At 43.1% G+C, this 26,793-nt stretch overlaps 1 long non-coding RNA gene across 8 annotated transcripts in view; it reads left to right on the top strand.

Annotated features, from left to right (window-relative positions):
• Positions 1-26,793, top strand: part of LOC123593462 — a 101,246-nt gene that overhangs the window by 59,571 nt on the left and 14,882 nt on the right. For 4 of the 8 annotated variants that reach the window (XR_006710333.1, XR_006710340.1, XR_006710335.1 and 1 more), the window contains exons 2-5: positions 8,103-8,320; positions 17,710-17,946; positions 18,242-18,507; positions 21,048-21,244. This is a non-coding gene — a long non-coding RNA (uncharacterized LOC123593462). The remainder of the gene's footprint in view (positions 1-8,102; positions 8,321-17,709; positions 17,947-18,241; positions 18,508-21,047; positions 21,245-26,793) is intronic. The other 4 variants (XR_006710339.1, XR_006710336.1, XR_006710338.1 and 1 more) reach the window with 1 other exon arrangement.

Raw genomic sequence — 26,793 nt, forward strand, 5'->3', positions numbered from 1 at the left:
TAAGTATGACTACAATATACACACACTTTTATAAGAACGGGATCCTAAACATAGGGCTATAACTTAAAAAACTCATGTATTAACATATCCATCCTTATGTTGGACATGTTTTTGCTAGGGTTTCCTTTTGAGCTTATTAAGAGTAGATTAAAAGTGAATGAATAAAAAAACACCTACAAGAAACTTACACCTGTATGTAAAACAGGACATCAAAGAGGAAGGAATGCAGAATTGAGGAGAATGGCTGAGGGCATTTTGTGTCTGAAGCAGACGTGGTTGTTAGTGCTTAGACCTGAGTTTAAATCCAATCAACCTAATAATCATAATCACAATGTAGATTATTCTGTATGAATAAAATAGTTATAGTTGGGTCACATGTTCAAGTCTTTTTGTTTTGTTTTTTTTAATGTTTATTTATTCTGAGGGAGAGAGAACACAGGGAAGGGGCAGAGAGAGAGGGAGAGAGAGTCCCAAGCAGGTTTCGTGCTGTCAGCGCAGAGCCTAATGCTGAGCTCGAACTTAAACCGTGAGATCATGACCTGAGCCGAAATCAAGAGTCAGAGGCTTAACTGACTGAGCCACCCAGATGCCCCCCCAAGTACTTCTTTGTGATAAATAAAAGACCAACATTTATGTATCCTAGCTTTATAGTTTACTAACTGCAGTCTTTCTGGGCTAAGTTTTTCTTCTTTGCGAGACGGGCGTGAGGCTAGTATGCACCCCACCGAGCTGTTAGGAGCATTTCATGAGCCGATACCTAGGAAGTGCCTGGTGACCAGCGATGCTCAATAGCTATTAGTTATCATGACACCACATATGAATTAAAAAACTGTAGGTGGTAGTCTCCCTTTAAGTAGGCTTTAAGTCAGTGATTCTGAGCCAGGAGTGATTCCCCTCACCTCATTCCCCAGGGGACGTTTGGCAATGTCTGGACACATCTTTGGTTGTTCCAACTGATGGAGGGGGTGGTAGTGAAGGGGGTGTTACTGGTATCAACTGGGCAGAGGCCATGGGTGCTGTCGCATACCCTAGAGTACACAGAACACCCCCCATAACCAGGAATTATCCTGCCCCAAGTGCCGATAGTGTAGGTAACTGCGTTTCTGCTTTAAAAGGATATATATGCTGTACTGTCATAGATGGAGGGAGTGACTTTGCCACCAAAGTCACACAATTAGGAAGTAACCTCAGATGATCAATTAACATGTCTGGAAAAGAGGTTAATAGCACTCGATTCACCTGGTGTTTGTGGAGATCAAATGAAAAACTGTATTTAACTCTTCTGTAAACTCAGGTACTGTGCAAGTATAGGTTCATTCTAAATTGTTTTCCTTACCTTAAAATTTTTTTTTCATTTTCCCACTGAAGTGTCTTTTTAGACATTGTTCCCCCTAATTACTTCCTCCCATCATGACATGTTAATACTACAGGTATGCTGGGTATCTATGAAGTCCGATAGGGTTGAGAGCCACAGCCACTATGATATGCAAGGTGTGTGTGTGTGTGTGTGTGTGTGTGTGTGTGTGTGTGTGCGCGCGCGCGCGCGCACGTGCATCAGAAGAACCAATTTCACCCCTCTGTGGCCCTATCCCCACTGCTGAGAATGCATGTCCTAAATAAAAGGGAGTGAATTCTGAAAACAGAAGTATTTTTTTTTCCGTGATGTTGTGATTACTTCTTAAATTAAAAGTAGCTTGTTATTATCTGTTTTGTATTTGGAATCACATTGAGACAGCAATAGGAGACTTGAAAATAATACCGTGGATTTAAAATGCCTGTAGTCTTGGGGCGCCTGGGTGGTTCGAACGATGGACTCTTGACTTCAGCTCTGGTCGTGATCCCAGGGTCATGAGATTGAGTTCCACATGGACCTTAGTGCTGGGCATGGAGTCTGCTTGGGATTCTCTCTCCTTCTCTCTGCCCCTCCCCCATGCGCACACTCTCTCTGTCTCTCTCTTTCAAAATAAATAAATAAACTTAAAATACGTGCTCATACAAATGAGTGGGGATTTAGTAAAATCTGCAAATGCAAAAATAAGATCTGCTAGAGGACAAATATAGAAGACACACTGAAGAGATGAAAACTTTCTAGAGAGGCTGCTAATCTGAATCTAAGCTTACCGTGAAAAAGAAACATAAAACGGGGGATTGAGAGGCATAGAATGGAGGGGAAACTGCTGGATAAGGAAGCTGAAGGGAGTCATGTTCTCTTTTCTTTGTTTGTAGGTGACAGGTACTATAATAACTAGGTAGCTTTTTTTTTCTGATGTGTACGGAAAGGCAGGATTCGGTACAACTATGTCTGCAAGGCGAGGGGCACGTCTCGTGTCAGGGAACACTGGGGCTTAAGCTGTACGTTAGCTGTCTGGTCATCCCGCGCAGGTCTGGAAGGAATCTTCATGCTGCCTGGCCTGTGTCCATCTACTCCTGCTCTTCCTTACTTCCCCGCCTCCCGTTTGTAAATCCTCTCTTTCAGTCCCATCTCCCAGCCTCCCTGCGATCCTTGTGGGTTTCTACTTCCATACTCTTGCTTGTAACTCCTATTCCATCCGGACTGCCTTCTCATTGCATCATTTTCTCCCTTCAGACTCTTCCTTTTCGTTCCCGCTACCCGACGCTGACCCTGAGAGGTAGGTGTGAGCCTCACTTTACAAGTGCACAACCCACCTGGGGTCCCACAGCTGGTGTGTCCAGGCTCCAGGTCTTTGGCCTCGGGGTCGGATGTGCTGTCTGCTCTGGCTGCATGGGCCTCTCTGGAAACTTGTCTGAAGCGTTGGAGATGTTCGGTGAACACTTTTTTCTCCCGGTGAGTGTACAGGTAGATACGTTTTACCTTGAAGACAGATGAATGATGGTAGATAGAACGGCCACCGTTATCTGCATCATAGGTTTTGCATTTTATTTCCTGCCCACTTGTTGGCATCTGTCAGCAACTGGAAATAAAATTTTGTAGCTTCGCCCCGCTGTCTGCAAAAGTTTTGGCGTGGGGCAAGAGGAGAGCTAAGTGTTGGTTGTACGGTATGAATGCCATACATGTTGGTTCTCTGTAGTACGCTGTGGGTTTTTAGGCATGTGCTGTAGGTAAGTGACCACATATAAGTAGAGGCCAAGGTGTTCACAGGCAGTGCTGGGTGTTATGCTGCTTAAAGAAGGAATTTGCTGCACTTATTTTTGTATCCACAGGCCTGGACTGATCATGGAACATGGTTGGCGCTCAATACGTGTTTATTGAAGTAAAGGAGCTATTGTTTCTCTCCTCCTCTATATGGGGTGTCTGCCAAGTCTGTAACAATTCTCCCTTCTCTGTGAACTCAGAATTGGCATTGGCTGTTTCTTCTCCGAATTCCTGCACCCACCCACCCCCAGCCATAGTTCATTGGCCAGGGTCAAACACCTGACCATCGCTGGCTCGATTCCCATCCTGGAGATTTGGAATTGAGACAGTGAGGGACTGAGGGTCAGTCTCTGTGGCAAAACCCAGAGCATGTAAATATGGGGACTGGCGCAGAGCGGTCGTACGGATTGAAGGTTGGAGAAAGCTCAAGTTACATGCTCAAAGTCTGAAGCCACTGTGTAGAGAAGAGCAGACAATATGGAGAGAAATTCTGGGCAGGTTCAGTTTGCCTCTGAGTCTTGGTTGCAGTTCTATTTGATGCCTTGAGACGCGATTGTGTTCTTCTTAGTAAATTTATTTTTGTGTTAAAGTTGGTCCGAGTTGGATTGAATTATTTGTGACTAAAGATCCTCCACCACTATATCAAAATTTCAGATTTCCCATTTCACTGAAGGAAACCGCACCATGTAGAGAAACCAGATAAAGGGGAGAGACCAAATTTAGTTTAAAAACTATTAACAGAGGGGCGCCTGGGTGGCTCAGTCAGTTAGGTGTCTGACTTCGGCTCATTTCATGATCTCACGGTCCGTGAGTTTGAGCCCCGCGTCGGGCTCTGTGCTGACAGCTTGGAGCCTGGAACCTGCTTCGGATGCTGTGTCTTCCTGTCTCTCTGTCCCTCCCCCACTCACACTCTGTGTGTGTGTCTCTGTCTCAAAAATAAACATGGAAAAAAATTAAAAACTATAAACAGAAATCATTTGGGAATTGTCTCTATTAAAAACAGATTTGAGGGGATCGGTAGGATAATGCTGAGGGGCTTCCGTGCGTTGTTAGTTTTGAAGTAGCAGGAAATTTTTCCTTCAAGGTGAAAAACATGAGGTGAGAAAAACAGTAAGTGCCTAAAATCATAGACAGTAGTCAATGATACAGCCAAAGCCCAAATTGACACGCAAGAAACCCAAGAGTCATTCCTCTGTGCTTCCCAAACTTTAGCCCTCCTATCCAACCCACTGCCAAATCCTGTCTCTTTTCCCACTTAGTGGTCTCTTGGTCTGTCTCTGTCCACTCTGAGCAGCCATTATTTCTCAAAAGGACTCATGATGACCTTCTGTAAGTGGACTGCCAGAAGCCAGTCTTGGCACCATTGTTTCTCCACACTGTGACTAGAGTAGCCTGCTAAACATGCCCAATTGATGTGTCACCTCCTCAAGGTAAGACCTGGAGAGGCTTTCTTTTGCTCTGCCCCACAAAGCCCTGTAAGGGACCCTGACTGTCCAGCTACCAGCCTCATATGGCCCCCACTCCCCTCCCTGTCTGTGTTCCTTGTGGGCTTCCATTCATTTCCTGGCCCCACCAGTCTTCTTTGGCTATGGGGACTTTGTACACATTGTCCTCTCTACTGGAACCTTCCTTTCTGCCTTCCTTGGCTTCTCTGACTAGACCTGTTACTCCTAGCAGAGCACTGTGTTCCCATCCTTTCTCCCACATGCCCTAGATACGGTTTCCCTTTTCCTTTTTTCTCCTTGTTTTGTTGTGTCTCTGTTGTAGGCTGTAAGCCCCACAAGGGCAGGGAATCTCTGCTTTGATCCTGGCCCCTGAGAGGGTGACCGATGAATATTTAATGAATGAATACATATGTGAAAGAGGAAAAGAAAGAAAAAGCAAGCAAACCCCCAAAAAGCAGTCCAATTTTCTCATTTTTTTTCAAAGACTTGTTTTCCATAATTCAGTTGTTTGTAACTCAGTTTCTCTTAGATACTGGGCTAGTGATGAACAACATTATTAACTCTAAGCTCCCTTTACAAGTAGGAGTATAAGGTTATCAGTACCTAAAATATAATTCATGTTAGTAGGACTCATAGGCCAGCCCATAAAGGCCTGGTTAACCCATAGTGTCTCTAAAACAGTAGTTTTAGGTCCTGAAATCTCCTAAGCTTCTGTGTGTCTTGAGAGGGACACAGGCAATATGAAGGAAAGAGGACTTCAGTTACTAGTGGAGGCAAGATGTTCTGAGAGACATGTTCTAAGTTCGGCCATTTTCGTGGTAAGTGTGGGATAGGCAGATGGGAATGGAGGGCAGGTCTGGGGACCATCCACGGGATTAAGTTGCTCATAACCAGTTGGAAGGACTGGCTAGGATAGGTCCCCTTTCCTCTTGTGTATGTCCCCTTTGAAAGTGTGTCCTCTTAAGCAGAAGACCCTGCTTGACAAAGACCTTTCTTTGCTCTTGACCACAGAAGTAGTTGTACTTTGGGCTCGAGTTTCCACATGAGCATTTTATCCTAAGAGGAAGAAAAGGGAAGGTGTTTCCCAAGGTGCAGGGATTGGCCCAGAAGCCCTCAGAGAGCAGGAGAGTGAAGTCAGTTTGTGGAAGTGATACTAGATATTGTTGGCTGAAGAGGAAGGTGCATGGTGCTTGGGGAATGACAAGGCAGGAAGGGAGAAAAGAGAAAACACAGACTTCTTGCCTGAGAGTAAGGGACACAGATATTCTCTTAATTCAAGAACCAGGTTTTCTGACAAATATTCCCAGAGTGCATGGCTCAGGAGAAGGGCCAGTTACTTCAGATACACCTTTCTAGAGACTATCACTTTTATTTTTCAAAGAATAATCTGGCTGCAACGTTAAGAAAAATCTAAAATCCAGAAAATACCACATTATAGAAAGAGCTCCATAGCACGAGTTGTTTTCCTGAAATGAGATCATAGAACAGTCCGCAAAAGCTTTTTGTGAAAATTCCAGCAAAGAGGATTGCCTGAAATTAAACCCAGTGTTCTTTCCAAAGAGTTTTGCAAATACCATCCGTGCAGTAAAAAGCATAGGAATTCTGATGAGAACACATTTTGCCAGGATTCATCACCCCCTTCTCTTTCACTCCGGAGGTGGCCTCTTATCCGTGGTTGTTGGATGGAACCAGTGAACCAAATACTTGAAACCAATTTGCTGGTTTGAGAAGAAGTTACTGATTCTCACAGCAGGTGTATACTTGGAAAATTGCATTGTTTAACTCTGCATGTGGATGATTCTTGCCTCATACTCCTTTAAGTCAGGCTGACGGAGTGAGGCATATGGATTCTTCTTGCTTTATTGAAGTCTTCAGAGGAGTTGAAAAATACTTAACAGGTCTGAATGTTGCCTTGAGTTTAAAATACTTCATGTGCTTCCCAAAATGTCTTTTTAGGTGAGGGATACTTTTTGCAAGTATCTGCATTATTCGTGGAGGAGGATGTTGTGAGGGAAATTTCTTGGGCATTTTGTACAGTACCAAGAAGGCAATAGAGAATGCTACCGAGTTAAACAAATAGATTTCTGGATCTAATTCAAAATGATCACTGCTTGAGCTCTTGGTGATTTATTGTTGTCAGAACTGCAAAGCCCAATCAATGTATTATTTACATCAAGTTATAATTTATTGGTCATATGATCTAAATTTGTATTCTTGAAATAAAAGGAAGCTTCCTCTATCACTGAGGGAAAGGAAGAATAGAGAGGGTATGGTGTTGAGCACAGGTATACTCTGTGTATTTGTATTATTTTCATTGAATAATAAAAGCTCAAAGGCATAATCAGTATTCAACTCTTGGGGTGAAAATAAACAAGAATTCAATACATTTTGGGTCAATATTTCTTCTGGATATTGTTTAAGAACATAGGGGTGCCTGTGTGGTTCAGTCGGTTAAGCATCCAACTCTTAATTTTAACTCGGGTCATTATCTCACGGTTTGTGAGTTCAAGCCCCACATCAGGCTCTGTGCTGACCATATGGAGCCTGCTTTGGATTCTCTATCTCCCTCTCTCTCTACCCCTCCCCCACTTGCTCTGTCTCAAAAATAAATGAACATTTAAAAAAAATTTTCAAAAAGAACATATATAGGGGTTCCTGGGTCAGTTTGTTCAGCGTCTGACTTTGGCTCAGGTCATGATCTTGCAGTTTGTGAGTTCGAGTCCCGCATTGGGCTCTGTGCTGACAGCTGACAGCAGCCAGGAACCTGCTTCAGATTCTGTGTCTCCCTCTCTCTCTGCTTCTCCCTGACTCATGCTCTGTCTCTGTCTCTCAAAAATAAATAAACATTAAAAAAATATGTAAGATGGGGGCGCCTGGGTGGCGCAGTCGGTTAAGTGTCCGACTTCAGCCAGGTCACGATCTCGCGGTCCGTGAGTTCGAGCCCCGCGTCAGGCTCTGGGCTGATGGCTCAGAGCCTGGAGCCTGTTTCCGATTCTGTGTCTCCCTCTCTCTCTGCCCCTCCCCCGTTCATGCTCTGTCTTTCTCTGTCCCAAAAATAAATAAACGTTGAAAAAAAAAAAATTAAAAAAAAAAAAATATGTAAGATGATGAAGCCACATGCTGCTAAATATTCCCCTTTAAATCCTAGAAATGTAGGTCCCACCCCACTGCAAACCTTCCTCTTATACTTTTTTCCAAGAAACATCATTGACCCAGGGAAGGTTCATTTCAACAGGAGGTCTGCCATTTTGAACTAATTTGAGCAGCCTTTGTAGTAGGAAGAAATGATTTATTGTTCCCAGTCATCATTAATGAGACCATTGTGAGCAAGTCTGCTGATAAATGTACAGCCAAAAGGGAGAGTTTTAATTTGTGATCAGGAAAGTTTCTTTCTGCTAAACGGAGAGAGACATCTCTCGCTCCTACCTATATGGGTGTATAGTAGGAGATAGGCCTTATGGGTGTTTATTGACTTCAAACCAGGAGGCTTTTTATTTTTTTATTATTATATGTTAATGTTTTTATTTTTATTTTTGAGACAGAGACAGAGCATAAGCAGTGGAGGGGCAGAGAGAGAGAGAGGCAGACAGAGAATCCGAAGCAGATTCCAGGCTCTGAGCTGCCAGCGCAGAGCCCAACGCGGGGCTCCAACGCACAAACAGTGAGATCATGACCTGAGCCGAAGTTGGACGTTCAATCGACTGAGCCACCCAGGCGCCCCTAAACCAGGAGCCCTTTTAATATAGAGTCCTCATTTGGGGTGAGTAGTTGTTGGAGAAAAGAATCCAGTTAATATTTTCTTCAAACATCTGCATTTTTGGCTTTTTTTTTTTTTTTTAACTGACAAGTTATTTCTCCTTTGGACCTCATGGTTGACACACAAGACTGTCACATGAACAAGAGAGAGAACTAAAACCAAAGAAAGGATCTAGTCAAAGGCATGCCACAGGGATCAAAGGAGGAATTTCTGCAAATGGGCAAGAGACAAGCCACACGTGGACAGGTAGCAGTATGGGAAAGAGTGAATGCCCTTGGTGATTACTGGTACAGGGAACTCGGGAAGTACATGGCCCCACATTAAGGATCTTGTGTTATAATTGTCTAAAGAACACACAGGTACACCAGCCATACACTGAACATAAATAAATCATTATATTTCTAAACCGTTTTATGCTTCGGTGATTAGCAGCTTTGGGCTTCTTCTGCATTTCTTGAGAAAACCTCTGGAGAGTCAGCAGTAACTAAGACCGAGGCAGCTCTCAAGGTGTGAGGCTCAGCTTCTTTAGGAATTCAAGTCACCTTGGGATTCAACCTCTAGTCTAGAGCAGGTCACGTGGAAGAGAAATTCTCCTGAGACACAAGAGCAGGAAGGAGGGTGTGGAGTGAGCCTTTCCTTCTTTGCTCAAGGGATGAGCCAAATTTAAAGGCGGCCGTAAGAACACTGATGGAATGACGTTTTTAAGATCTTCACTGATGCTCCCTCTCTGGCAGTTGCTGTTGCTTCTGCCTCCTCCCCTCCCCCACTGCACCCACAGGTCCTATATAGGCATCATTTACTGTATGGGGAAAAACAGAGTTTTACCAAAGAATGGGGGGGGGGAGTCTTATGATTTTCAAAAGCTAAGACCCTAAGGGCACTTAGTAGTTGAGATGAGTTGGAGCAAAGCTGGCCTCTGGTAGAACGTGAAGGTTTGCAGGTGTGCGGGCAGGGAGGTGGGGAGACATCTCGATGCAGGTGAGGTGGGAGCTCCTAGTTGTTGGTAGGGAGGTGAGGGGGAAGGAAAGAAAGTGGTGGGGAAGAGGAGCGACAGAGAAAGCTCCTGGAAGTTGGGAGCCCCTCCTTCCTCTGGAAAGAGGCTTTGTGCGGGGAGGAAAGCAGTAGGTACAGAAACCCCAAAGGCCTCGGGTCGCCTTCCCTTTCCTGTAGGGCTCAAGGAGACTGCCAGCTCCCAGAACAGAAATGGCAAAGTGGCGTCCAAGGTACAGGTGTCCAAGGAACCTGTGGGAATCGAATGCGCCAGCCCAGCGTGCAGGCGTTAGAAATAATCCCCAGTGCTCACAAGTGCCACTGGCGTGGTAACAAAGACCCCACAACCTTCCATCGGCCTCTGAAGTGAGGGCAGTCTTGTGAGATTGAGCCCTTAACCTGTGGGCTCTGGATAAGTCCACACAGTGTCAGAAGTGAATTCGGGGGCGCCTGGGTGACTCAGTCGGTTAAGTGTTGACTCTTGATTTTAAGGTCATGACCTCACGGTTCGTGGGATGGAGTCCTGTGTCTGCTCTATGCCAACAGCATGGAGCCTGCTTGGGATTCTCTGCCCGCCCCCCTCAAAATAAGTAAATGAACTTTAAAAAAAAAAAGAAGTGAACTGTATTGTGGGACACCCAGGTGGTATCAGAGAATTGGTTGGTGTGGAGGGAAAAAAAAAACCCATATGTTTGGGGACAGAAGTGTTTTGAGTAAACACTGTTCAGATCTTTTGACTTCTTCCGTGTTCTCCCAAGGTCCAATTCAGATGTCATTTGTTCCTGGCCACCTTTCCATCCTTGTGTTCCTTTGGCACTTTACACATTGATTATGGCCCTTTATCGAAGTTGGCCTCGGGTGGCAGACTGGGTCAGTGTCAGCTGCTGAGTGTGAGCCCGGGAGGGTTCCGTCTTGTGTCCTCACGGCACCTGCCGTTCGTGTAGCATTTTAAGCTGCCAGGTATTTTGGGGCCTGGTACATAATAGAGCTTCCATACATATTTGTCAAACTAAATTTAAAATTCCAAAACACATAATTAGAGAAGCATGAGACACGTCCTTGAAAGAATGTTTAATTGGCATGGCTTTGATTCCCTCACTGCTTTTCTTTCTGACTCCAAAGCTTTATTTCAAACTTTTTCAGACATCCAAAACAGCAAGAATCACTCACTGAATGCCCATGTAACAACCACCTAGCTTGTATAATAGACTCTATTATTAAATGTGTCTTTGTGTATTTATGATATATTTATCCGTCTACCCATCCATCAGTCCATATCACTTCTCCCTCGCTGCCTTTCCAATGCAACCAGTGTTTGAGAGACCTTCAACTTGGGGATCAGATCTGGGATTAATTCCTAAATTCAGCCCTTATTTGTTGCATGACCCTGGGGGTGTGGCTTAAGTTGGGTCTGTTTCCGTCACTGGGGTGGACCATGCAGCCTACTTCATGGGTTATGGTGAGGATAAAATGAGATAATGTGGGCAAAGGGCCTGCCACACAATGCGTGTTTCATGTAGTAGCAAGAGAGTAAGTGCAGTGTAAATATTTACCTCAACCATTAGCACTGATTTGCAATGATGTGTGCCTCTTGTGTTCTTGCTTTCAGCCCCTGCTTTGGGCTGAAATTCACAGGAGACAGAGTCTCAGACTCTTCCTTGGTTATAAGCAAGAGGTCCCCGGATCTAAGAGGTCAAGGGTGGTCTGGGCTTTGGTGTGGAAACTGCATTGTGCATTCCCTGGCACAGTGTAGAAACCACAGATCTAAGAGTGGAATCACCGGGTATTTACTTACCTGAGACGAGAAGGGGTAATACCTTACCTAGAATTCAGAAGAACATTTGCTAAAAATGGAGGTAAGGGGAGAGTGTCTCCCACAGCCATAAACACCTCTTCCTGAGTCCTTTAGTGCAGAGATTTGCATATTTTCTGGGGAAAGGCCCTCATCAGTACAACTTTCCACTCTAAGGCTGCAGACTGTCTCCCCATCAGAGAACCAGCATTATGCTCAGGTTGTTTTTTCCTAAAATGGGCCTATAAAGTTGTGGCCTGAGAATGGAGGATGAGGTCACCTTCCTTATGGCCTCAGACCAGGCAGCATTTGGGGTTGTTGGAAGGTTGGAAAAAGAAAATCTCATCCTTTATTTCCTGCCTTTACTGTGACGTGTCCATCCCATGCCGAGTCATTTGCAATATCCTTCCTATCCCTTGGTTTAATCATGTTGAGTACAGGATGCTGTGAATATTATGCTTTGAATAGAATTGGGGTCCATCCATAGAAATTGTTTTCTCCTGCACACTTAGAGTTGGGTCTTCTTGACTGCACATTTGTGTTGGTGGATGTCAGTAGACTTGTCCCTGCATAAACTGAAAAGTGCCTAATATTCTTCTCCCCCTAATGGTTCACAACCTACATGACATATCACATCAATCTGTGGAACTCTTTTTAAATACAAATGCCTTCTTTCCCCCAATTCTGCTCCCAACCCTTCGGGTCTGAGTCAGTGGGTCTTGGGATAGCCCACTGGAATCTATTCTTAAAAAATTGTTACAAATTATTTTACTTCACAGCCAGAACTAAGAACTACCTCTCTACTCTCAAGCTGTGGCTTTTCTTCATAAAAACAGAGATGAAGCAGGGGTGCCTGGGGGGCTCAGTCCGTTGAGCATCCGACTTTGGCTCAGGTCTTGATCTCGTTGTTCGTGGGTTCGAGCCCCATGTTGGGCTCTGTGCTGACAGCTCAGAGCCTGGAGCTGTTTCGAATTTTGCATCTCCCTTTCTCTCTTCCCCTCCCTGACTTAATCTCTGCCTCTCTCTCTCTCTCTATCAAATATAAATAAGCATTAAAAAAAAAGATGAAGCAGGTCTTTTTTGGAGATGGAAAATCTTGGTTGACCTTTCCATTTTTGCTTTGTCTTGCATCAGTTGATGGGCATAAAACAGAAAGCTAGCTGAAATGAAAAGATTAGGAAGAGTTCCAGAGTAAAAAGTTTGGGTGTAAAGGTTGGGCATAAACTCAGGAGAGCTCTTGAGGAGAATCTTAGCTAGCATAAAGAAGAAGAGAGGTTATCACAGCCAGCTGGGAAAGCAGACTGGGGATGATCAGGGAAAGGGTATAACCCGGGACAGAAGGGCACAGGCAGACTGAGTTACTGCATTTTATTCCATAACATCCAGACTTCACATTGTAAAATCCCAGGCATCTGTTGGCCCAGTGCCATTTGGGATATAGTTGTCATTGTCCATGCAGAACAGATTTGGTTGTTCTCCATGGTGGCAGAATGGGACAGCGTCCCTCAGAATTTCAGTCAGCAAACAATTTAAGTACTATCTGAAGAAAGAATAAAATCCTGGTTGTTGTCTGAAAACCTACTGTTGTCATTTGCTGGTTAGATAAAAAAAAAAGTAACAACATCAAACCTTCAGATCAAGTGCTACTTGTTTGGAAGAAAATTCTGGAGAAAATAGTGGAAAGGTTTTTTGTTATAGAAATGCTGCATTCATGATGCTTTTGATGACACAGACATAAATATCATATGGAAAATGGGAGCTACGTGCCAATTGTGAGTTGAAAGGTGATCCAGGAGAGCTGGATGTGAAGGAGTTTGGAGTATAGTTGAATTGGAGTTTTTTTTCTTTTCCTTAATGGCAGATAATAGTGATACATCTTATAACCATTGGTGTCTTACATTCAGTGTAAGAGGGTGTTTGTGTTGGTTTGTACGAAGGAGAATACTGGATAGAATTCTCCTCTAAATAGTCCCCTGAAAAAGCATATATAAAACATATAACTACAGAGGGGGCCGAGGGAAACACAGATCCTTGTGTAGCAAACTTGAATAAAATAAGTTTTCTCTCAAAAGAGAGCCGCCACCGTATATTTACACAACAATAACACTTTCAAAGAAAAGAAGCTGGGTTTCACTGGACGTATTGCTATCTTCGTGGAATTGTTCAAAAAACAAATAGGCGTGTAAACCAGAAACTGATGGGTACAGCCAGACAGGCTCTCAGAAAGCCTCTTCTGTTGGAAGTCAGTTAGCTACCACCAGGTAACATGGACCCCAGTTTGTCCAGGATTCTTCACTGATGCCTAATTTCCAGGCTTAATTTACACCTGCAATCCCTTTCATTCTAAATCAGTGTCCCGATTAGAACAATATGATGTATGGTCAACCTCCTTAGGTTGAATACACTGCATAATTGTGGGAGGGCCAGGGAAAATTAGAGCAGGGCTCACCCAATCCTAAGTGTAGATACTTCATAAAATGCAGTCAGATGGACGTATTAGTGATTCGGGGCACACATCACGCCCTTGCCTTTGTTGAGCTTGTAGCTGACTGCAGTCAAGCCTCTTCCATGAAGCCACATCTTCCCTGGGTGGTACTGCTTTTGGTGGTTCTGGGGCATCTGTTCCTACTCACTTTCATGATGTTAGAATTCGACCCCTTGTCAAGAACTTCGTCGTCCAAAATGCTGCCTTAGCCCTTCTAATCTCCTGCTGTCTGAAGATAGAATCTTGCTTTTCTGTGTCATTTCCATGTTCTGATTAAAGATACTGCATAGGATAGCCTGGTGACGCATCATTTCTTTTCAGTTTGATCCCCATTCACATCCTGGGAGTCATTTCGCATCTCAAACTCCCTGCTTCTTGCATGATAAGATCTCAGGAGAGGCCAGCAAACGCCTGTTGAAGCTTCAGATGTCTGATGCAGAGTGGCTTTCCCTAATTTATGCATCTAGATCTTGGAACAAAAAGAAAGAAAACACAGTTAAGTGTAATGTGACTTCTTAGTGAGTGTGCTTCTTTTTGGCCCCTGCGGGGCCTTGGAAATGGGATGACTGACACAGAATAGGTCACTGCTCAATGAATATTTGTTGATCCAAGCATGATTTTTTATTTAAAAACAAGCAGAAGAGCTTGCTTGTGGCTTTTGCTGTGAATAAAAAGCCTATTTCTTTACACCTGTCAAGGACATCTGCTTAGGGAAGTCCCACACACAGCTTAGGTCCACACTGGAGTATGAATCGACTATTTGCTAATCATGTAAATATTATTGCTGAAACGAAAACATGATTGAAGCTGGAAGTGTGAACCGAATGCAGGAAATGCCAGCTCTTTAATGTAAGCAATTAATTAGACATCATCTTTACGTCTGGTGATGGGTCCCTGGGTGTTAATCAAATCAAGTATCACCAGCTGCCGAGAGAAGAGGCTCATTCAGGAAGCATTCTTTGCACCGAAGGGGAGAGGGAGGTGGCCCTGAGGTGGATTTCCTGAGACTCCAATAGCTAAAGACCCCTCTAGAGGAATTCTGGGAAACTGCTTTGTAGGCACATGTGTAAGAGATCACACAAACACTGTTCTGAGTCAGCTGAAGTGGTAGAAAGGGCTAGAAAGAACTGGGTTCCACTCCTGGTTCTGCTTTGTTCTAGCCTTGGAAATCCACGTGATCTGTCTGAGCCTTAGTTTCTTAAACCGTAAAACGGAGAAGACAACATCAACATCGTAGGGCTTTTAGAAGGTTAAGAGACGATGTAGATGGCACCCAGGGCAATGCCCAGCCTGTAAGAAGGATTCCCCAAGGCAGTCGGGGTGGTAGTGATGGTGCTGGTTAGCCACCAAATGGGTTCTGATCCCCACTCTGCTGCCGATGTGACTTCTTGGACCTTGGACATACCCTTAACTTTGAGCACTTGCTCTTTAAGTCTCTGGAAAGGCAGGAGCATGCTAGATGGTGCTCCAGGGCTAAGCGCCCATCATCCTGTGACAGACTAGGAAATGGGACAAGTCTATAATAAGTAGAATGAAATGTGGGGAAAAACCCCACTGATACAGGGCAGGGTGGTCTCATCAGCAAGGGTGATGCTCCGCTGGGTGTTCCTTTTTTTCGTTCCACCCCTCTCCCCCCAGAGCAGGCTGGAGGCCACCTGCAGTGAGCCCTCCTCTCTAGTCCTCCCCACCACACCTGCCTGGCTGTCCTTACCAGCAAGGGGTGGCCCTGGAGAATATCTCTGCAGGATTGGTAGACACTCCACACCATGACAGGGCCACCTGGAAGGAAAAAGGAAATTTGGGGAAGGAGGGACCTGTATTGAACCATTGGGATATTTATTTATTTTAAAAGTTTATTTGTTTATTTTGAGAGAGAGAGAAAGAGTGCACCAAGCAGGGGAGGGGGAAGACAGGGGGGAGGGAGAGAGAGAATCCCCAGCAGGCTCCACACTGTCAGTACAGAGCCTGATGTGTGGCTCCATCTGACAAACCGTGAGATCATAACCAGAACCAAAACCAAGAGTCGGTCGCTCAACCGACTGAGCCACCCAGGCGCCCTGAACTACTGGGATATTTAAAATAATATTTCCTTTTCTTTGTTTTTCTTAATGAAAATTAATACATGGCTGATGTAGAGAGCTACAAACACAAAATAGTTTAAAGCTGTCACCATCAGCTACGTACATCCTTCCAGCCATTTACATATAAAACACAAATGACCTATAACACTACCACCCTATCTTAGAGTATACTCATTCGGGTGTCCCCCCCACCCACCCACACTGCCCCCACTTCTACATCATTGCTGGTTTAACTTTTGCTGATCTCTGTTAATAGCAATTTAACAGAGGTTGTCAAAATAGGATGCTTGCCTCTAGGGCATCTACAAAGCAATCGATCTGGGAACAGGAAGAACATTTTAGAATTTCTCTTGATGTTTTTACCTCTTCTTTTTAAAATGGTGTGTGTGTGTGTGTGTGTGTGTGTGTATTTCAAAACATGTAAGAATATGTCTGGAGGTGGACTGTCCAGAGCTGGGATGGTGGCTCAAGTTTACCATCAGAGACTTAAAGCTCTTTCCAACTTTCTGCTCTTGTGCCTCATGTACAGGCCTTCGTTCTCAGGCTCACAGCCTCATGTTTGCCAGCTGGCTGCTTATGACCAGGCTTTATAATCTACATTCCAGGCAAGAATCACAGGAAAGAATGAAGAGCAAAGGGTGTTCTCCTAGTGAGTCTTTGCTTTTTATTCAACAAAGGGTATTTTCCTTCTCGTTGAGCAAACCAAGGAGAGGTAGCAAACTGAAAATTATCAGCCTCTCGGCCTGTGTGGCACTGGAAGTCAAGGGCATAGGGAATTGGGAATCGTTGGGGGCGTAGATAATCCATAGGGTCTGCCACAGTCCTCGCTCCAGGAAAACGCACGTACATGTGCAGATGTGTGTGTGCGCACACAGCTTCTCCAGGCAATTTTAGGGACAGAAGGAGACATGCCCCATAGGGCCAAACTGAGAATGAATGGAAGCTCTGCTCAGCCAAAGCCAGGGAGCATGAAAGAAGCAATAGGAGAAGGAGATAGAAAAGAGAAGAGAAAGTAAAAGTATACAAATGGGAGTGACAGACAGGGAAAGGAAAGTGGTTGTAAGCAGCAAATATTGTAATAGTAAAAAAGAAATACATTTGCAAAAAGAAATGAAAAGGAAAAAGCAATACTATGATGGGTAAAAGATAAACAGTCCTTTGGGTATCTGAAGATACAGGGAGTGTACCCTCTCTGCCCCCACCAAAGGACCAGAAGTCAGCTCTCCAATGAAGAGTGGGAATGATGAAGGTGGTCATGGAGGAGGGGACCATTTAGTAAAAGTTGGGCCAAGTTCTGTTCACTTTTTTAAAATACACACACACACACACATATATATATATTACATATATATATATGTATATTAAATACATATATGTATTTATATATATATGTATTACATATATACATGTATATGTGTATTATTAGAGACAGAGCACAGGTTGGGGAGGGGCAGAGACAGAGGGAGACGCAGAATCCAAAGCAGGCTCCAGGCTCTGAGCTGTCAGCACAGAGCCCAATGTGGGTCTCAAACTCACGAACCACGAGATCATGACCTGAGCTGAAGTTGGATGCTTAACCGACTGAGCCACCCGGGCGCCCATGTTCTGTTCACTTCTGTGGAACACAGAACATGCATTAGGACTTCAGAGGAGTTCTGTAGAAGGTTTGGTACCTTGGAGAGGTGAAGTCTCATGGGGAATAGTCCAGCGGGATAAGCCCAGGTCTGTAGAATGCAGCCACATGGTGTTCCATCAGGTATTGTAAATAATTTCTAGTGGAGTTGATGGTGGCAGCTTGCAGCTAGTTGCCTGCACATTTGTGGGAACTGATCACAGTGTTCGGATTAGGTATGTTGCAGATAATATGCAATTAAGCAGTAGAATCATTAGCAGGGTCCCTGAAACCATTCCACAGGACCTAGGGCAAATTCTTCCCATTTGGGAAAATCATAGACCCTCCAGTATCTTTAGACATTGTACACAGCAGAAGCAAAACGTTTTTAAGAACAACACAGGTGTCTGAGCCGCATGTATTTTCCTCTAGGGAAGTTGGTGATATCAGAGGAGGACATCACTTTGGAAAATGAGTTGAAAAGAAAGAAAAGAAAGAAAGAAAGAAAATCGAGAAAGAGGAATTCCTGATATTTTCAGAGGAAGAAATACCTGATTGCTGAAAACAGTCCATATCCTGAACAGTTTCCTAGAAATGCAACTGGTTAATTTTTATAAGCCATTCCATGCATCAAACAGCAAGTTCTGATGCTTCCGATTGCCCAAAGAGGTAAGCGGTTTAAGTGAGTTGAATAGTTTTCCCAGTATCTGACTTGGAAGTCCACCTAAAGTAAATTTTTCTATGTACATGCCACCTACTACCTGTCTCTTGTTACGAGGACACAAGCCTTGGTGAATTTGGGCCCCACACTTAGGACCTCACTTAACATTAATTATCTTCTTAAAGGCCGCATTTCCCAGTACAGTCACGTCAGGGCTTAGGACTTAGATATATGAAATGTTGGGGGTGGGGCACCATTCAGTCCATTGCAATCTGTTGGTACCTATTTAACTCTGTTTCATAGTGTCTAATAACCCCAGCATTACATATGCTCAACATCATGTGACCCTGGTTCTGCAAGAAAGAATAATCATGCTGGTCATACAGTTTAAGAAGACAAAGAAATGTGTGCTCATTTTGGAAAACTTATCATCTTCTGCAAATCAGTAAGACAGAGACCCCAATGGAAAAGGGGCCAAGATACAAGATCAAAATTCACAGAGAGGAAAAAGTACAAAAAGCTAACAAGAATATGAAGAGATGCTCAAATGCATTAGTTGCCAGAAAGATGTAAGTTGACAATGAGGTATCTGTTTACATGTGCCAGACTGGCAAAACGGGGATAAGGCCAGTGTTGGCGGGGATACGGGAGCATGGGGGCCCTCACGCACTGCTGATGGGAATGTAAACTGGTGTAGAAATCCTGCGTGGGACTCTGGTGGTAAGAGCAGATGAGGTCTATGAGTACCTCCTGACCCAGCAAATCCACTGTTGGTACATATCAAGAAGGGATTCTCACGGAGTTCCTAAGGGTCCTGTCTGAATAAGGTGACGAGGCATTTCAGCTCCCCTAGGACGATCACAGGGCGCACCTGCTGTCCTGGTGAAATTACTCATAGCACCCTTGTCACCCTCAAATGTGTTCACTCTGGGTACGAGGATTGCCGTCAAGACATACTTTTGGGGGTGGGTGTTGGAGGCAATTTGGGGAGTGGATGGCAGAGTGTCCTGGGTTCATACTCTTTAGAGACAGGTACACACGAGATGTACTGAATGAAAAAGGAAACAGGTTTATAACAATAAAAGCAACAATGGTTGCATGCCATTAAGACTCATGCATGTAAAACCATATGTTTTTTTTTATTTTTATTTTTTATTTTTTTCATTTATTTTTTACTTAAAAAAATTTTTTTAAACCATATGTTTTATAAGAACACAAAGTAACAAAAGGGGTTGCAGTATTGAAATGGTTGCCCAGGGGCACATGAAGAATGTCAGGGGAAGAAAAGGAAGGAAGGAAGGAAGAAATCGAGAGGGTTCTTCTAAGATTAAAAAATGATAACGAACCATTGAGAAGTACGATAAACTTGGACCACAGTATCTGAAATCGAAAAGATAAGAGTTCCGTCAAGATAGATAAAATTGAAGAATTCTTTTAAGTATTCAGAAAGGTTACAGCTTTCTTGACAAACTGGCATTTATTTGTTTGCTTATTTATTCTCTTAGGCTCTAAAAAGTATTTAAGTCTGCTTAATAAGTATCTTAAATAGGACAAAATAAACAAAAATAATTGAGTGAGGAAGGCAAAACAGAGAGTCTACAGAGCTAGGAAAGATAAAGCAAAGTTAAGTGTGAGGTTAATATCTAATATTCCTACCAAAAGGTCCTATAGAGTTTCTAGAGCTGAGTCTCTGCTTTGATGTTAAACTGCCCAAAAAAGAGATGGCCGTCACATACATGATCCATAATATCTGTAATAACAGCCACCACAAAATCACTCCAAGTATTAAACAGCCCAGCTGTTTCCCATTCTGAGAGCAGAGAGAAATTTCTCCCTTGGGCTCTCATAAGGAGGGCATTGTGTAATGGAATAGCGACCTAGAAACTTCATCTCCACAGAAAGACGCATTTTGAAGCCATGTTGAATATCTCAGTGCTAATTTACTCTAACAGAGTTCGGGCTCCTTGAATTTCTGCAAAAGAACTAGGTTTCATTTCCAGGATACTTCAGAAAATGTTCCCGTGAATGCAGTAAACCTGTGTGGCCCACAGATGTTTGGGCTCCCCCACTTGGATAATAACCACAGAGCCATAAATTTCTGGTTATTACAGCGATAGCTGACGGAAGAGAAAAGGGTTCTCTCTCCTCCCAGATTTTGCAAGTGCCCTTGCCTTTCTGCTCCTGAGTAGGGGGCAGGAGAGGAAGAGACAGTGTCTTCCTCTATCTCTTCCTGAAACAACTTCAGCAGCAATTAAATTTTTATGAACTAAAAACCAGACATAGTAGTTACCGCAGAGGCTGCCAGACGTAAATCTACTACGTGGAAACAGATGCCACCGTAAGAGTGAAACCGGCAAAAAGCAATGTATAATGGAAGGGTTTGGAAGCCTAGTTGAAATAACCCCTAAGTCGTATCCAATTATATTTGATTTTTTTTTTAATGCTTATTTTTTTGAGAGAGAGGGAGCGTGAGCAAGCAGGGGAGGGGCAGTGAGAGGGGGACAGAGGATCTGATGTGGGCTCTGTGCTGACAGCAGAGAGCCCGATGGGGACTCGAACTCAAGAACCGCAAGGTCATGACCTGAGCTGAAGTTGGGCGCTTAACTGACTGAGCCACCCAGGCGCCCTTCAGTTTGTTTTCATCAAGTGACCTCTGCTTATGAATTCAATTTTTAAGAGCCCGACAGAGGGAGGCATGAAAGATTAATGCCAAAATAGCTGTAATTATTGCTTGTATGTGACCCGGCAACTCAGCTTGTCAATAGGTAGAGACTTCTTAACCCCTCGAATATTGGCTGGCTTGTGACTTGATTTGCCTGATAGAATGTGGTGGAAGTCATGACGTGCCAGCTGTTTTTAAGTTTATTTATTTATTTTGAGAAAAAGAGCACGTGTGCTCATGTGAGTAGAGAGAGAGAACCCCAAGAAGACACCATGCTGTCAATACAGAGCCAGACCCAGGGAACCAAGAGCCGGACACAACCGGCTGAGCCAACCCGGTGCCCTGTGACGTGCCTCTTCTGAGCCTAGATTCTCAAGAGGCCTTAAGTACTTTCTCTCTCTCTCTCTCTCTCTCTCTTAACATTTCGCTGAATGTTGCATTGCACAGCCACCATGGAAACACGGCCAGGCCAACTTGCTCAGTGATGAGAAACAAGACTCATTTACTCACACCGTCCTGGCCGATCGCCAGACTGTGCTAGACGCATGTTACATCAGCCAGCCTGTGGCCCAAGCACCAGGTGAGCATGAGACCCTGAGCGAGCCCAGGAGAGATCAGCTGAGCTGCCCTGCTACCCTAGATATGTGAGCAAAACCAAATTCTGATGGTTTTCAGCCTCTGGGTTTGGGCATCCTTCCTCCACAGCAACCGCTAACCGACACAGGATGGCTCCCTGATAATAGCCCAATAACTAACAGAAAAATGTGTCTATTATAAATGAAAGAATCCAAACAAAAATATTAGAAATGAAAAACACCTAGCACACCTTGACATTCTGGTTTGTGTTTTGGGATCTTCTAAGCCAGGGAGCGTGGCAGCCCCTGAGTCTCTGAGTAAGTAGACAAAATGTAGTTTCTGGACTTGGAACGTGGAGGACCAGACCCCACACGAGTGATCTTTAGACACTCCTCTTGGGATTCCCCGCATGGCTGCAAGGCGACAGCCATATGTCTCCCTTACAAATAAAGTGTCTGAAACTGAAGTTACCATGTCCCCACCTCCTTCTAGTTTACATGACAGAGGGTTGTTTTCTCTTAGAATATCTTAATTACTCCTAAATTGCTGTGCACCTGCTACTGTGAATTCTAGAACAGTTCCTTTCTTGGGGCACTGTTTTCCACTCTGCTGGTGTATGTCTCATCACCCCAGGGAAAGGAAGGAGGGATGCAGGCAGGCAAAAACACCTGTCACAAGCAAAGCCGGAAAATACCAGCTTATAATTGGGTTCTACGGTGGTTTCTGTGGCCACTTCTGACCCCTGACATTTTCTCTTTGAGTTTTGTCGTCAGTTTTATTTGCTTCGGCTTAATGTTTGCAGCAGGAAGGAGAGTCACAGCCAGACATGGCCCCTCTTTCCTGTGAATCACCAGCATCTGCTACACGGTGGCAGAGTCTCATTAGTACTGCTTCTGCTGGGCTGGCAGATCTTTTGAGAGGAGGTACCGGGGGCTCCGGGATTCTCTAATGACTCTTGGGGAGGTGCCAGAGGAGGGTTACTGTCTTGAGGAGGCCATTGTAAAAATGTGCCTGTCTGTGTCCTGCAAGAAATGAAAGAATCCTTTCGTTTGAGCCCAGTTACCAGACTTCTTAGGATAGCTATATTAGAAAATTAGTCCAAATTAGGATTCCGCTCATAAAACATCTAGTAATTTTGGGCATCTTTTTTGGAAGTTAAAAATGTTTTCACACTCTTTCTCCTTTTCAGAAATTAAAGAATTTGAGCATCATGGCATAATGGTTTTTGAGATGGGGCCAGAGTGCCTGGTTTTCAGGTATACTTGGATGGCTTCCTGGCTCTGACATGTGAACTGTATGCTTTGTGGCACATGGAGTAGCTTTTCTAAGACGTCGGTTCTTATCTATGCAGTGAGAATGGTATTAAATTTGCCATGAGGATTAATTTGTTTAAATGTGTATAATTCTTAGCATGCTTGGAGCATAGATGTAGATGGTAAATGAGTTCTTGTATGTTTCCTTCTTATCACCCTTCCTTTTATTTTTTGCTTGTTTGCTTGATTTCTTGCTTACATACAGTATTTTTTTACTCTATAGAATAAAGGAAGAGTTTTTTGGAAAATAAGACATTTATACGAATATCTGAAACTGTATTTTTTACCCAATAATCTCACTTAGGGGAATGCGTATTGTAACAATGGCCCCAATTATTAAAAGTACAAAGGTGTATAGTCATAAAGAGATCCCATTGTTGCTTCAAAATGTCCTTCCTGGTCATTTTCCTGTTTATTTTTTAAAAAGGGCACTTTCCTCACCCTCTCTCTCTTTTTAATCGTTTGTGCCATTTGCTACTTATTCTCATTATTGTTTCCATGCAGGCAGTAAATTCCTATCCCTTCAACAAATCGTTAAAAAATAGACCAGTATTAATTCCCCATGGGCTCAACATGAATCACTTCCTTCTAAAAAAGATTGTCAAACAGGCTTATTTCTTCAGGCTGCCGGTTTCCGGGGGAAGCAACACTGGATTATAACCCATCTTATATGGTTACATATCTATTGGGAGATATTTCATAATAATAAACTATGCTAGTCCTTCCTAATATTTGGAATGCAATGGTCTAAGAGCACACTAAGAAAACAGTCAGGAAGGCATTGGAAGTGAAGAAAAGGGAAATCATCTTGACCAGTGAATTGCTGCTTGTTCATCCCTATGCTGGGGTTGTCCAAGGTATTGCTTTTATAAAAACAAACAACCCTGCCAGTAAGCATTTTAATCCCCCATTTCCTGAAAAGGAAACTGAAGCTCCAACATTTCAGATGGCTTGCCTGAACACCAAGAATTTAAACAAAGGGCTGCTTGACTTGAAGATCCATGTTCTTTTGTTTGTTTGTTTTTTTAATTTTTAAAAAATATTTATTTATTTTTGAGAGAGAGAGAGAGGGAACAAGTGAGGGAGGGGCAGAGAGCAAGGGAAACACAGGATCCAAAGCAGGCTCCAGGCTCTGAGCTGTCAGCACGGAGGCCGACATGGGGCTTGAACTCATGAACCGCGAGATCATGACCTGAAGTTGGATGCTTAACTGAGCCACCCAGGCGCCCCTAAGATCCATATTCTTCCTTCTATTCCCAGCTGGCTCCAAAGCAGTGATTCTTACATTGGCTATACATTGGACTCATTTGGAAACCTTAAAAAAAATAGCAACGCCCAACACAATACTGAAAAAGAGCAACACTGGAAGACTCATACTACCCAATGTCAAGACTTATGGTGAACTTTCAGTAATCAAGACTGTGTTCATTGGTGAAACAAGAGACACATATATCAGTGGAACAGAATAGAAAACCACAAAATAGACCCACACAGATAGAATCAAGTGACATTGACAAAGGAGCAAAGGCAATGGAATGGATTAAAGATGAACTTTTCAACAAATGGCACTGGAAAAACTGGACGTCCATGTAACATAAAATTTAAAAAAGTGAACCTTGTCCCAGATGTTACACTTTTATAAAAATAAACTCAAACTGGATCATAGATCTAAATGTAATATACAGAACTTTCAAACTGTTAGAATAAAACACAGGAGAAAGGCTGTGTGACCTTGAGTTTGATGATGAATTTGTAAGTATATGATGCAAAGCATGATTTGTTAAAGAAAAATTAAGAAAGTAGACTTCATTAAAATTAAAAACTGTGAATGCACTGTAAAAGAAAAGCTAAGGACACGCCACAGACTGGGAGGAAATATTTCCAAACACATACCTCATAAAGGTCCTCTATCCAAACTATTCAAATGACCCTTAAAACGTGACAGGAAGAAAACAATCAAATTTTTAAATGGTCAAAAGAGCCGAACAGATGCTTCACCAAAGAAGAGAAACAGATGGAAAATGATCATGTGAGAAAATACTCAACATCGTTTGTCATTAGGGGATTACAAATTACAACAATAATGAGATAACACTACACATATATTATAATGCCTGAAATTTAAAACCTGGCATCAATTGCTGATAAGGATATGGAACAAGAAAGAAGTCTCATTCACTGCTGGTGGGAGTGCAAGATAGTATAGACGCTTTGGGAGATAGTTTGGCACTTTCTTACAGAGATAGGTGTAGTCTTTATCATTTAGTGATTGAATTACCACTATTTACTGATTTGAAAACTTAAGTTACCATTTTGAAAATTTATACCTGGGGATGCCTCAGTGGCTTAGTTAAGCGTCCGACTTCGGCTCAGGTCACGATCTCGTGGTCCATGAGTTTGAGCCCTGCGTCAGGTTCTGTGCTGACAGCTCAAGCCTGGAGGCTGCTTCAGATTCTGTGTCTCCTCTCTCTGCCCCTCCCCTGCTCATTCTCATTCTCATTCTCTCTCTCTCTCTCTCTCTCTCTCTCTCTCTCTCTCAAAAATAAGTGTAAAAAAAAAAGAAAGAAAATTTATATCTGTACAAAAAAACATGCATGGGAATGTTTATAGCCACTGTATTTATAATTTCCCAAGCTAGAAGCAACCAAGAGGTCCCTCAGTAGGTGAATGGGTACATCTATACAATGGAATATTATTAAAATAATAAAAGCAATGAACTATCACACCACCAAAAAAGACATGAATGAATCTTAAATGCAACTTGCTAAGTGAAGGAAGCCAGTGAAAAGGCTCCATATTATATGATTCAAATTCTATGACATTCTGGAAGAGGCAAAACTATAGAAATGATAGAAAGATCAGTGGTTTCCAGAGGATTTTTTAGGGGAAGAGGAAAGGGTTGAATAAGTGAAGCACAGAAAACTATTTAAGACAGTGGGACTATTCTGTATGATAGCTATAATGGTGGATATATGATACTATGCATTTGTCAAAACCCATAGGACTTTATAGGACAAAGAGGAAATTTTATGCAAATTTTAAAAAGTTATTTAGTACATCAGGATCCCGGGATGAAGTGCAGAATTGTGACGGAACAATGTATTACAAATACATTGAATAGCCTCACTGAAGATACGGAGGAGAAGAGGTGCTGACCTAAGTAACCTTGGAAATGAGTGGAATCTGTAATACTAAAGGCAGAAGGAACTGTCCATAAGTCTGTACTGTAGTTGATAAACTTGCTTCCCATGAGGGTCCAGGTTAACAATTCTGATACCACTACATACTGAAATTCATCAGTGAAGTAAACAGACGATGATGGGAGCCAAGTTTCTCAGTGTGGAGTAGGAAATTACAGAAAAGCAAGAGGAAGAGTGGAAACATCCATGTGATAATTGGATTAGAGTTGGAGACATCAATATGGACTCATATTAGCTTAATGTGGATGAAGACAGTTCCATACAGAAGTACTTACAGGTAAGTATATATGCATCGGTTATTATACACACACATAATTTCCTCGTTTTGTCAATGGAAAGAGTTTAGGAACGATGACACCTCTGTAGCAGTGAGCACACCCAGCATACAGATCTTGGCTTCTAATACCATTCTTCAACAAAAGGAACCAGGACTTAGATAAATGGCTGATTCTAGGACTAGGGTAGGAAATAAATAAGATGAACACAGAGCATCATATAGTGCCCAAAAGTAAGAAAGTGCTCAGAAAAACACCACCACTACCACAAAGGGATATAGGGCCAATGAAAGAACTCCCGATGGCCAAAGCTGGAACACTGGAGCAGCAAAATAATTAAAGTAGTATTGGATTGAAATCCAAAGTAGAAAATAAATGAATCTCTATAATATAAATTAATGGAAGAAAATAGACAAATTTCCTGTATCAAAGAACTCTAAAAATTTCTTGTAAATCCTAAGCCCTCAAGGAGGTGGAATATAACCCTTAAGTGTGGGTTGCACATGGTGACTTCCTTCAGAAGAGTACAGTAAGAAAAAAGGGACAAAAGACTAACTTTGTCCTGGAGAAGCCTGACAAACACTAGCTCAGCCAAAAGATTAGGGTCAACGTTGCTAGTGACAAGGCAGGTCAACATATGTGCCCTTGATCTGGTGTGATGAGAATGGTTTCATCTCACTGGTGTTCTTTCCAAAAGCACATAACCCCAGTCTGATCATGAGAAAAACATCAGACAAATCCCCACTGAGGGACATTCTGCAAAATATCTGGCCAGTACTTAAAACTATCAGGGTCATTAAAAACAAGGCAAGTCTGTGAAACTCTTGCA

The sequence above is a fragment of the Leopardus geoffroyi genome, chromosome D4 (assembly GCF_018350155.1).
Source record: "Leopardus geoffroyi isolate Oge1 chromosome D4, O.geoffroyi_Oge1_pat1.0, whole genome shotgun sequence".
Taxonomy (NCBI): domain Eukaryota; kingdom Metazoa; phylum Chordata; class Mammalia; order Carnivora; family Felidae; genus Leopardus; species Leopardus geoffroyi.